At 49.5% G+C, this 13,661-nt stretch overlaps 1 pseudogene; it reads right to left on the reverse strand.

Moving 5' to 3' along the window:
• Positions 1-1,584: 1,584 nt before the first annotated feature.
• LOC132884668 (uncharacterized) overlaps positions 1,585-13,661 on the reverse strand; it is a 62,398-nt pseudogene continuing 50,321 nt past the window's right edge.

Below are 13,661 nucleotides of genomic sequence, written 5' to 3' on the forward strand. Positions count from 1 at the left end.
GTTTGCGCGAGCCAGTGCTGGTAGTCACCACTGCCCTCACTGACTTGTGCCAGTCTGTGTGCTCAGGTTGATGGCCTATTGAGGTCAAAATGTGGTTGTGTATAGTTAGCTAACTTATCACTCTATGGGGAGTTTTTTAAGATGCGTTCTGGAGCTGTAAATTGGAGCAGCCTCAAACTTTTCTGCCGATTGCTGTGGATTTTATGTAGCATTACTATTGAGTGTTCCCTAACCCAGTGTGTGGCCATGGGCTTATCGTATATGCCAGCCGAACTGCTAAAAATGAACTCGTCATCCCTCAGTCTAAATGTGGATGTTTACAGCCTGTGCGTCAACCTTTCCATCGCTCACTGGCCTCGCTACATACACAAAGGTTCTTGTCGCAAAGTCTGTTGTTATACAGAATCCTCAGGCGTCATCCCCACCCAAATAGCCACAACGTCAACTTGTCCTTCATCTACAACATTTAGAAAGGGAGGCGTAAACTATGGAAACCTTACGACATTACCGTCGAGCCACTTCCCTGTTCCTCTGCCTCCCACTAACTATATCCCTGTTCAGTGGTTGCCACGCTCCCTCCCTGTAAACAGAGCATCCCATGATGGAGCCAACGTTAAAAACTTGCATTCCCTGACGTTCCACAGGATTTCACCGGCAGCAACTACACAACGATCAGACTCATTTAATGCCAAATTCGCTCTGTTCAATGCCAGGTCTCTATCAAATAAGACATTTATTTTAAATGACATTATGTTGTCTCATATGCTGGACTTTTTATTTTTAACAGAAACTTGGCTAGCCGCTGGTGACATCTCTCCTTTTGGAGACCTCTGCCCCTCCCACTGCAGCTTCCTGAACTCACCCTGAACTCACTCTGGGGGTGGTATAGCCACCATTTTTAAAACCTGCCTTAATTGTAAATCTGTGCCCACTGATACTTATTCCTCTTTTGAAGTTCAAGTTCTCAAAATCCATGTATCAGTTCCTATATTATGCGCTCTTGTCTATAGACCTTCTAAAACCAACAACCTGTTTATTCAAGAGTTCTCCAACCTCTTATCGACTCTGGCCTCCCAATCTGATAAACTTTTAATATTAGGTGATTTTAATATACAGGTTTGTTGCCCAACCAAACCCATGGTTAAAGAATTTGTAAACTTAATTGACTCTTTCGGCCTCTGTCAATCTGTCTCTGGTCCAACACATTATAAGGGCCACACTTTAGATCTTGTCCTATCCTCTGGCCTTCCTGTGTCTGGTCTTGAAATGGTTGACACGGGAGTCTCTGACCACTCCTTGTGTTAGGGTTTTGCTGGGATTCGAACCTGGTTCGTTGGTGTGATAATCCAGCAAACCCCCACTAGGTCACCAGGGGGATGACTCAAATGCAGAGGCGTGAGGCGGAAGTAGAAAAAGAATCAAAAGGTTTATTTAAACTATATACACTATATACAGGGCAAAACAAAAGACAAAAAAAAAACCAAAGAGTATAATCCAAAAGAAAAGCAAAGTGCAAAAATACAAAAGCTAAGAAGATCAAAAAACACAGTACAAAGGAAACTGGAGATAAACATAACAGCACAAAGACTCCGTGACAAGAGGACTGAACTCAGGGGTATAAATAGACAAACTAATTAAGGACACAGGTGAAGATAATTAGGCAATTAACACAAACACAAGACACAGGAACAGTGGCGGCCTCTAGAGGCCAAAATAAACACGACATGAAAAGGAAATAACAGCAGCCTCTAGAGGCCAAAACAGTCCTAGTCCTAACAGGACCCCCCCCTCTAGGAGCGTCTCCTGACGTTCCCAGGGCGATCCGGATGGGCCGAATGGAAGTCCCGACATAGTTCTTTATCAAGGACATCCCGAGCAGGAACCCAGCAGCGCTCCTCAGGACCATAGCCCTCCCAGTCCACCAGATATTGCAACCCGCCGCGGACCCGGCGGGAGTCAAGCAGGCGATTCACAGTGAACACAGTCTGCCCCTGGAAGATGCGGGGGGGTGGGGGGTTCCTAGGGGCAGGGGCATACGTAGACGTCAGTACGGGCCGTAACAGGGAAACATGGAAAGTGGGGTTGATCCTCAGAGTCCGGGGCAACTGGAGCCGGTAGGAGACAGGGTTCACCCTGCGCACCACCTTGAAGGGGCCAATGTAGCGAGGAGCAAGCTTGCGGTTCTCCACCCGCAGTGGAAGGTCCTTAGTGGACAGCCAAACACGCTGCCCAGGGCGGAAAGCGTGTGCAGGTCTTCTATGGCGGTTGGCCTGAGTCTGGTTGGTTCTGGAGGTCTGTATGAGGGTCTTCCTGACCTTGCTCCAGGTCTTGCGACACCGTCTCACATATTGGTTGACCGAGGGCACCCCCGCGTCCTCCTCCTGGTCCGGGAACAGAGGTGGCTGGAACCCGAATTGGCACTGGAATGGCGACAGCTTGGTGGCCGATGACTGCAGGGTGTTGTGGGCGTACTCCGCCCATGGCAGCCAGGTGCTCCACGATGTCGGGTTATCCATAGCCAGGCCTCGCAGGGTGGTTTCCAGGTCCTGGTTGAGCCTCTCCGTCTGACCATTGGACTGTGGGTGAAACCCAGAGGAGAGGCTGGCAGTGGCTCCGATGACCTTGCAGAACCCGTGCCACACTCGGGAGGAGAACTGGGGCCCTCGGTCTGAGACGATGTCCTGTGGAAGACCAAAGACTCGGAAGACATGATTAAACAAAAGTTTCGCAGTTTCAAGAGCAGAGGGGAGTTTGCACAGTGGTATGAAGCGGCAGGCCTTGGAGAATCTGTCAACTAAGACCAAAATGACCGTGTTACCTTGTGACTCAGGGAGACCCGTGATAAAGTCGACTGCCACGTGGGACCAGGGACGCCGGGGAATGGTCAGAGGATGCAGGAGACCCTGGGGACGCTGTCGTGGGTTCTTGGTTCTGGTGCAAACCTCACAGGACAGGACAAATGACCTTACTTCCTGCTCCATGTTAGGCCACCAGAAGTGTCTTTTCAGGAAGTCCAGGGTCCTCCGAGCTCCCGGGTGGGCGGTGAGAGGGGAAGAGTGACCCCACTGGAGAACCTTGGCCCGGGCTTGATGTGGGACGTACAAGAGGCCTGGTGGCCCCGTCCCAGGACCGGGGTCCTGGCGTTGGGCTCGTCGGACAGCCTCCTCAATACCCCAGCGGACAGGGGCCACAATCCGGGACACAGGGATAATAGGCCCGACTTCATTCTCCCTGTTAGTGGCAGAGAACAGTCTGGACAGTGCGTCAGGTTTGGTGTTCTTGGAGCCGGGGCGGTATGAGAGGGTGAAGTCAAATCGACTGAAAAACAGGGCCCACCTAGCCTGTCGAGGGTTCAGTCTCTTGGCTTGCTGGAGGTACTCCAGGTTCTTGTGGTCAGTCCAAACCAGGAATGGATGTTGTGCTCCCTCCAGCCAGTGCCTCCACTCCTCAAGGGCCAGTTTGACCGCTAGCAGTTCTCGATCCCCCACATCGTACCGGGACTCAGCAGGACTCAGGCGGTGGGAGAAGTAAGCGCAGGGGTGCAGCTTTCCTTCCGAACGTTGAGAGAGCACCGCGCCGACACCACTGTCCGAGGCGTCCACCTCCACGATGAATGGTTGGGAGGTGTCCGGGAGAACCAGAATGGGTGCCGTGCAGAAGCGGTCCTTGAGGTCTTTGAACGCCTTTTCTGCCTGAGGAGACCAGCCATAAGATCCACCTGTCCCTTTGGTGAGGTCTGACATGGGTGCTGCCACAGAACTGAAGTTCCTGATGAACTTGCGGTAGAAGTTAGCGAATCCTAAGAACCGCTGAACCTCCTTAACGGACTTGGGAGTAGGCCAATCCCGGACGGCCAGGGTCTTGGCAGGGTCCATTTGGAGTTGGCCTGTCCGTACAATAAATCCCAGAAAGGAGACCTCGGGAACATGAAATTCGCATTTCTGGGCCTTGGCGAACAGATTGTTCTGTAGCAGCCTCTGGAGAACCTGGCGGACATGGTGGCGGTGCTCCTGCACGGTCTTGGAAAAGATAAGGATGTCATCGAGGTAGACAAAAACGTATAGGTTAATCATGTCCCTTAAGACGTCGTTGATTAGGGCCTGAAAAACAGCTGGTGCGTTGGTGAGTCCGAAGGGCATCACCTGGTATTCGTAGTGCCCAGACGGGGTGTTAAAGGCAGTCTTCCACTCGTCTCCCTGTCGGATACGGATGAGGTGGTATGCGTTCCGTAGGTCCAACTTGGTGAAGACGGTGGCGCCTTGGAGCAGGTCGAAAGCTGTGGACATCAGCGGAAGGGGATATCGGTTGCGCACAGTGATCTTATTCAGGCCCCTGTAATCAATACATGGTCGGAGCCCCCCATCCTTCTTGCCGACAAAGAAGAAGCCGGCTCCAGCAGGTGAAGTGGAGGGTCGAATAAACCCAGAGACCAGGGCATCTTTGAGGTATTCCTCCATGGCCTTGCGTTCTGACTGAGAGAGTGAAAACAGTCTGCCACGAGGAGGGGTAGTCCCAGGGAGCAAGTCGATGGCACAGTCGTAGGCCCGGTGCGGAGGAAGAACGGCGGCCCTGCTCTTGCTGAATACCTCCTTGAGATCCCAGTACTCTGTGGGAACTTGAGATAACTCGGTGAGATCAGGGGGCTCGGCAGGAGACACAGGAGAGCTAGAGAGCAGACAAGAGGCATGGCATGCAGGGCCCCATTCCACAACCTGGCTTGTTACCCAGTCTATGCGAGGGTTGTGGCGAGTAAGCCAAGGAAGGCCTAGAATAACTGGGAACTCAGGTGAAGGAATCAGGTGCAGGGATATTTCTTCCTTGTGACCTTGAGACTGGAGGAAAACTGGAGAAGTAACTTGGGTGACTCTTCCATCACCTAACGCTTGGCCATCGAGGGCAGACACAGACAGTGGGACTTCAAGAGGTGCAGTCGGAATATTGATGCTTTGGGCGAAGTGAATATCCATAAAGTTCCCAGCCGCCCCTGAGTCTATCAAAGCTTGACAAGAGTGGACAGACTCACCCCAGGAGATGGAGACCGGGATGTAGATTCCTTGGCCAGGGAGTCCGGGAGAGAGGGTAGGCCCCGTCACAACCCTCCCTCGGCTGGACGGGGCGGTCCTTTTCCCAAGAGTTCGGGACATGATGCTCGGAAGTGACCAGGTTTGCCACAGTAGATGCAGCACTTGTCCCTCCTTCTGCGCTCCCTCTCAGATGCGGAGAGGCGAGTACGACCCACTTGCATGGGTTCTGGACAGTCACTGAAGGAGGTAGATGGTCTCCAGGTAGAGGTAGGGAGGCTGGGGGGGCTCAAGGCTTGGTGGCGTTCTCTCATCCTGTTGTCCAGACGAATAGCATGTGAGATGAGGGTTTCGAGGTCACTTGGGCATCCAATAGAGGCCAGACCGTCCTTGATGGGGTCAGACAGACCATGGTGGAAGGCTGACACCAGGGCAGTCTCGTTCCATCCACTTACTGCTGCGAGTGTTCGGAACGAGATGGCGTAATCTGCGACGCTTCCTCCTTGCCGGATGGACATGAGCTTTCGGGCTGCGTCGGTACTGATGTCTGCCTGATCGAAGACCCGAAGCATCTCTTCAGAAAACAGCTGGAAATCAAAGCACTCAGGTCCCTGTCTTTGCCAGATAGCAGTAGCCCAGGCTCGCGCCTTACCAGCTAATAAGGTGATCACAAAGGCAATCTTGCGGCGATCCGTAGTGTAGGTGGTAGGCTGAAGCTCAAAGGTGAGTTGACACTGGGTAAGGAACTCTCGGCACTCACTGTGCTTGCCGTCATACCTCTGTGGTGCAGGAAGGCTGGGTTCGCGAGGTGAAGAAGGCAGCATTGCAGGAGGCACTGGAGCAGGAGTGGGAGCTGGATCAGGAGCAGGAACTGGATCAGGAGCAGGAGATGCAGGCAGAGATGTCAGCTGTGCCAGGGTTTTCCCAATTTGCTGAAGCAGTTCCTCGTGGCGAGCGAGGGCCTCACGTTGGCTGGTGAGCGTACGTCCATGAGCGTCCATGGTTGCTCCGAAGCGTGTCAAAGCTGCCATAATTCCCTGAAGGTTGGCCGGGTAGACAGTTGAAGCAGCCTCTGCTGAGTCGGTCATGACGGAGTCTTTCTGTTAGGGTTTTGCTGGGATTCGAACCTGGTTCGTTGGTGTGATAATCCAGCAAACCCCCACTAGGTCACCAGGGGGATGACTCAAATGCAGAGGCGTGAGGCGGAAGTAGAAAAAGAATCAAAAGGTTTATTTAAACTATATACACTATATACAGGGCAAAACAAAAGACAAAAAAAAAACCAAAGAGTATAATCCAAAAGAAAAGCAAAGTGCAAAAATACAAAAGCTAAGAAGATCAAAAAACACAGTACAAAGGAAACTGGAGATAAACATAACAGCACAAAGACTCCGTGACAAGAGGACTGAACTCAGGGGTATAAATAGACAAACTAATTAAGGACACAGGTGAAGATAATTAGGCAATTAACACAAACACAAGACACAGGAACAGTGGCGGCCTCTAGAGGCCAAAATAAACACGACATGAAAAGGAAATAACAGCAGCCTCTAGAGGCCAAAACAGTCCTAGTCCTAACACCTTGATCGTGTTTGATTCCTCTTTACCCCACCTCAGTCCAAGCCCTCCACTGCCCCCCTTGCTGAACAGGTGCATAAACTCTGCCACAGCCTTACATTTCTCTAACACTTTCATGGTCTCAAGCTCAGTACATTTCTTCTGTCCTCTCTTCCTGTAATGATACAGAGGAGCTACTCTCCCTGTTTAATGCCTCCTGCTCTGTCACTCTAGACTCCGTAGTGCCCTTAAAACCTAGACAGCCCAACCTTACTTTTGTACGCACCCATTGACTAAATGACTCCACCCATTCCTCAAGACAAGCCTGTAGGAGGGCAGAGCAAAAGTGGAAAAAAGACAAGCTAAAAGTGTCTTATGAGTTGTTCAGGGATAATTTAAAAATGTATCAATGTACTATTAGGAAGGCCAAAGAACAGTATTATTCAGACTTAATTTCTACAAATGCCCACTGACCTAAAGTGCTGTTCAATGCCATAAATTCAATTTTAAATCCTGTTACCACTGCTGGCACAGTTACCCCATCTAATGAATCTTGTGAGCGCTTCTCAACCTTCTTCACCAACAAAATTGATCAGATAAGAGCCAGATCATTCCCCCACTATCAGACCCTTCAGATTCTCATGCCATCACCTCCCATTTCCAACACTTTCAGCCAGTATCATGCTCACAGCTAACAGAAATGGTTCAAAATATGAAGCCTACTTACTGCCCTCTGGACATCCTGCCATCACGTCTCTTTAAGGAGGTTTTCTCTATCCTTTGTCCCATTGTTTTGGCCCTCATCAACAGCTCCCTAATGAGTGGCAGTGTCCCTTTGAGCTTTAAACATGCCATTGTACAGCCACTCCTCAAGAAACCCTCACTTGACTCTGACAACCTCAAAAATTATCGACCCATCTCTAAGCTGCCTTTCATGTCAAAGATTCAAGGAAAAGTTGTTTTTAACCAGATTTCCTCTTATTTGTAAACATTCAATATTTATGATAAATTTCAGTCTGGCTTTAGATCTGTGCACAGCACAGAATCTGCTCTTTTAAAAGTATACAATGACATCCTTCTCACTATTGACTCTGGGTCTTGTGCTATTTTAGTACTGCTTGATCTAAGTGCAGCTTTTGACACAATTGACCACAACATCCTTTTTAAAAGACTAGAGGAAGATGTTGGTTTGAAGGGGCAGGTACTAAAATGGTTCCACTCCTACCTAACAAACAGACACTTCTCTGTCAGGATTGGAAACTGCTCATCCTCCTCCACCCCTATCAAATGTGGAATCCCTCAAGGCTCCATCCTGGGTCCCCTTCTGTTTTCTTTATACATGCTTCTGCTTGGGTCAATTTTTAAGAGACACAATATTTCCTATCACTGCTATGCAGATCAGGGGTGATTTCTCAGAGACAACAAGGGAAGCCGAACTTCCCCTAAAATTCTCTCCCCATACTGCGGCGTCTACGATGTTGAATTCTCATTAAAACAATAACTTGCATAACATAATATATGCCCAAGATTGTATTTACGTTCATAACTATCCCTATGTCATCCTGTAACTTATTTGAGTGATGTCTGACGAACTTGCAGTTCACTACGAGAATCACCTTTGCTGCCAGGCTGTAACCTTTCTTATTTCAATGGGCTCTATGGACTGGCAGCCGGGTATCCATTGCAGTCTATGAGATGGCTCTGAACAGCCAATTTCGGCTAGTTGTTATTGGTTAAAATCGACAAAATCGTCACTTCCAGGGAAGCCAGGTATCTCTGGGGGTAAACGGGACATGGGAGGACCAAGAAGTCGGCTGATAAAGGATTATTGGAGGTGGTGTTTGAAAGACATGAGGAGGGCGGTCGCTGTACTTCGGTGAGGAACACAGTAAGCATGATCAGTCAGTCCCTAGCGGATGTCGAGAAAGTGTAGTCATGTGCCAAAGTGCTGTCCGAATTTCTTTTCATATAAACGTTTCTTCTCATTGATGTCTCTGTACATTACTCTGTAAATAAATGTAAATATTACTCGTTGTGCTCCGTTAACTTTCATCCATTCTATCAGTTTGATCATTCGTGAATTCACTCATTTATTTCATTTGTAGTTCAATCAACGTGGTTGTAGGCTAGCTTGAGCCTTATTGGGATCTGCAGTGCTAGCTGCTAACAGCTGGTATCTATCTGCTATAATGGCAAACATCATGGACATGCTTTTGTCAAAACGTTTTGACACTCTGCTATATGAGGAGAAAGTGAGAATTAAAGAGCAAGGCAGACCAAAGCCCAAGCTTAATCTCATTCAAAAATCAGCAGGTCATAACAGGTCTTTTCAGGTGTCTTGGTATGAAAATGTGAACTGGTTGACTGGGTCTCCTGTGACTAATAAAATGTACTGTTGGCCATGTCTTTTGATGAAGCCCTCTCAGGGAAATTTAGTTTGGTCAAAAGATGGGTTTGGGGACCTGGTGAATTTCAAAAGGGCTTGCAAAAGGCATGAAACAAGCAATGAGCATGTCACTTCATGTGCAAGACTTAGCTGTCTGGGGAGGGTCAGGGTGGAACATGCCATTGATGAAGGTGCTCATATAAATAGTGTGCATCATAAAACCCCAATTCCAAAAAAGTTGGGACAAAGTACAAATTGTAAATAAAAACGGAATGCAATAATTTACAAATCTCAAAAACTGATATTGTATTCACAATAGAACATAGACAACATATCAAATGTCAAAAGTGAGACATTTTGAAATTTCATGCCAAATATTGGCTCATTTGAAATTTCATTACAGCAATATATCTCAAAAAAGTTGGGACAGGGGCAATAAGAGGCTGGAAAAGTTAAAGGTACAAAAAAAGGAACAGCTGGAGGACCAAATTGCAACTCATTAGGTCAATTGGCAATAGGTCATTAACATGACTGGGTATAAAAAGAGCATCTTGGAGTGGCAGCGGCTCTCAGAATTAAAGATGGGAAGAGGATCACCAATCCCCCTAATTCTGTGCCGACAAATAGTGGAGCAATATCAGAAAGGAGTTCGACAGTGTAAAATTGCAAAGAGTTTGAACATATCATCATCTACAGTGCATAATATCATCAAAAGATTCAGAGAATCTGGAAGAATCTCTGTGCGTAAGGGACAAGGCCGGAAAACCATACTGGGTGCCCGTGATCTTCGGGCCCTTAGACAGCACGGCATCACATACAGGCATGCTTCTGTATTGGAAATCACAAAATGGGCTCAGGAATATTTCCAGAGAACATTATCTGTGAACACAATTCACCGTGCCATCCGCCGTTGCCAGCTAAAACTCTATAGTTCAAAGAAGAAGCCGTATCTAAACATGATCCAGAAGCGCAGACGTCTTCTCTGGGCCAAGGCTCATTTAAAATGGACTGCGGTAAAGTGGAAAACCGTTCTGTGGTCAGACGAATCCAAATTTGAAGTTCTTTATGGAAATCAGGGACGACGTGTCATTTGGACTAAAGAGGAGAAGGACGACCCAAGTTGTTATCAGCGCTCAGTTCAGAAGCCTGCATCTCTGATGGTATGGGGTTGCATTAGTGCGTGTGGCATGGGCAGCTTACACATCTTATAAAAATGGGTGTCCGGTGATGGACAGGGTAAAGGACTGTATAAGGGGGACACTGGATCGGGTATACAGCAAGCTACACAGGCTGTCCGGTTAGAACAGGAATTAATGGATGTCCACTCACGAGAAACCGTGTAAACCGTGGTTTTACTAGAAAACAGAATAAAATACAAATACAACAAGACATGAGCGATAATATACACACAAGCAATAATGTAAATAATAACAATGATATAAATACAAATACACATCGCATTAAATATATATTAACGCAAATGAATAATAATTATATACAATGTAATACAAATGTAAAACACACAAATGAATACTATATAAGTAAAACAATGTAAAGCCCAATGAATGCTACTTACACCCCATAATAAATAACACAACACACTAGATACTGATTATATACACGATATGTACACAATATGTACAATGTGTACAACGTACACGGCGGATGAGGATAGCTGCCTACAGCAGCTATCATTACCAAGGTGCGTGGTGCAACTGCTTACAGCGAGTCACACCCGCATGAAGACACAGAGTGTGTCGGCTGAATGAAGGGGAGCGTGGCTCCTTTAAGCGCTGCCCCGCGCTGTATTGCGCATAGAAGGTTAGAATATGTGGCGCGGTTATGAACTGTACATACCACCACTACACTCCCAACACGGCAATGGCTAATAATGAAATGTGCTCCCTTAACAGACCGCGGTCGAGAAGACAAGCGCTATCATTACATGGCTACTGAACAGAACAGAACAAACACGTAAGAAAATAGACAGACACAGGATGAGAGAAAAAGAGAAGAAATACTCGCTAGCCTTACCGCCACATGTAACAGTTACAGATAACGAGTACACACATAACACAGTAGCTACGCAACAATAAACAACTTACATTCAAGGACGCACGGAATGCTCACACGGCACAAATGATGGACGTTGGATCCTGACACATCCGCGATAGAAAGACAGAAAGCAAGAAAGAAATGAAACAGAGAGAGAAAGAGAGAAACGGATCCAAATATTCACTGATGAGAAGCAGGTGTTGCATGGAGTCCCCGTCTGATGTGTGCTGTTTTCTTCGATGTTTGTGCGCATCTTATATAGTCCACGCAGCACAGTGTGATGGACAGTGGCGCCAGGGTGTCTGAAGTTGGCGTGTGATGGACAGTGGCGCCAGGGTGTCTGAAGTTGGCATGTTGTAACATGCCCTGACAACTAACGAGTTGGGAGCCACTATGTCTGACAAGGGTGCCTGTTTACTACTTTTAAAGGTCAAAATAATTAAGACCTGGCACCGCAATTCTGAACAGCCGCCCCCAACTTTGTGGAACAAAGTTGTGTCCATGATGTCAGGCAGAGGTGTCCTGAGGGAGTGAAGGGAGTCTCACCAGGCGTGAGACTGGGCGTGTGTAGGTTCGGTCCTTGACCTGCACCTGTGCAGTACGTACCCTGCCATCTGCTCCAGGGATGACAGCAGTGACCTTGCCCACAGGCCACAGGGCACGTGGGAGTTGAGGGTCGACAATCATCACGATGCTGTCAACGATGAGGTCCTCCCGGTCTCGTTGCCACTTGGAGCGGGTTTGAAGAGAGGGCAGGTAGTTCCTGATGAACTTAGCCCAGAATTGGTCCGCAAGGGCCTGGCACTGTCTCCACCTGCGCCTGCTCAGGATGTCGGAGTCGGTGTAGACCACTTGTGGTATGGAGGGGTCGTGCCGCCCCATCAGCAGCATGTTTGGAGTGATGGGATCTGGATCTGCGATGTCTGACGAGGTGTAACCCAAGGGCTTGGAGTTGATGATGCTTTCCACCTCGATCAGCACTGTCCTCAACACCTCCTCAGTGACTGTCTGTGCATCGAGTGTAGTGTGTAGGGCAGCTTTGATGGAACGGATCTCCCGTTCCCAGGAACCACTGAAGTGCGGAGCATGTGGAGGATTGAACTTGAAGTCAATCTGTTGACTGGCTAAGTGGGACTGTAGCTCTGGGCTGAGGGCTTTGAACGTCTCCTGCAGTTCAGACTGACCCCCTCTGAAATTGGTGCCTTGGTCGGAGAGCAGCTCATGTGGCTTCCCTCGGCGTGCGATGAAGCGCCGCAGGGCCATCAAGAAAGCATCAGTGTCCATGCTGGTGAGGAGGTCTAGATGCACTGCATGGGTTGTCAGGCACTTGAAAACGATGCCCCACCGTTTCTCAGTGCGTCGGCCGATCTTGATGAGGTACGGCCCGAAACAATCCATTCCAGTGGAATAGAAGGCTGGCTTGTGCAAGCGCAGACTTGATGGTGGCAAGTCAGCCATTCTGGGGATCACTGGTGTGCCTCGCCACTTCTGACACTCTGGACAGCTGTGCTGATGTTTCTTGACAGCCGCTCTCCCACGCACGATCCAGTACCGCCGGCGCAGCTCAGCAAACACTCGCTCTGGTCCTGGGTGCGCCAGGTGGCTGTCGAAGTCTCGGATGATGAGCTGTGTGATGGGGTGCTGAGGGTCAAGCAGGATGGGGTGTAGAGTCTCCTCCTCAACCGTGTCACACCTGCGCAGACGACCTCCGACCCGGATCAGCTGTGTCTCAGCGTCGTACTCCGGGGACGATGTGAGGATCCTGCTGTCAGTGGAGACTGGCTTCCCCGCTGAGAGCAGGGTGAGGTCTTCGGGGAAGGAGTCACTCTGTGCCTTCCTGAGGAGTGCCATCTCCGCTTGCCTGTAGTCCTCAGCTGTGATGGCGGGTGTGGCCGCCCTGTGACGCGCTCTGACTGTGGCCTCCAGCAGCTCTGGATATTGACTGAAGTTCCCTGCATCAGGCAACTCAGGGTCAGAGGTCACGGTGATGTGGCCGCAGAACTGGGACTTCTGCAGCTCGGTGGCATCCTGCAGCAGCTCCACTGATGGTGACGGTGCACTGATGAACAGGCACGCTGGGGTGGAAGACCGACGCTTGACAGCCTTGGCGGGGCCTTGAAGTGTCCACCCAAGGCGTGTCTTCAGGGCAATGGGTCCACCTAGTGGGCCTATGTGCACAGGCTCGATGGGGATGAGAAGGTCTGGGTAGTCAGACCCAATGAGGAGCAGCGGACGGGCCTGAGTAACGGAGTGAAGAGGCAGCCCTCTGAGGTGGCGGTAGGTCTTTTGGAGAGCCTCAACTGGGTGTGAATGAGGGGACAGTCCCAGTTCGGGTGATGTGAAGGCCCGCTGTATCTTGTACCGCTGCTGCGGTTGACTGAGGGATGACACAGAGAAGGACACTGACCTCCCCGGCACCGTTCTGATGTCATGACGGATGGTGCGGAGGGCCAGGTTCTCACTCTGTCCTTTGAGGCCAAGCTGCTGCGCTGCTTGGGGGAGGAGCATGGTGCGCTCTGACCCGTCATCGAGGATGGCGTAGGTCTCCATCTTCTTGCCCCCGTAATGAAGGAGCACCTTCACCATCTTCAGCAGCACACAACTACCTCTCCGTGCTGGGTCGAGGTAGTAGGTGGATGGCT

The sequence above is a fragment of the Neoarius graeffei genome, chromosome 4 (genome assembly GCF_027579695.1).
Source record: "Neoarius graeffei isolate fNeoGra1 chromosome 4, fNeoGra1.pri, whole genome shotgun sequence".
In the NCBI taxonomy this organism is placed as follows: Eukaryota; Metazoa; Chordata; class Actinopteri; order Siluriformes; family Ariidae; genus Neoarius; species Neoarius graeffei.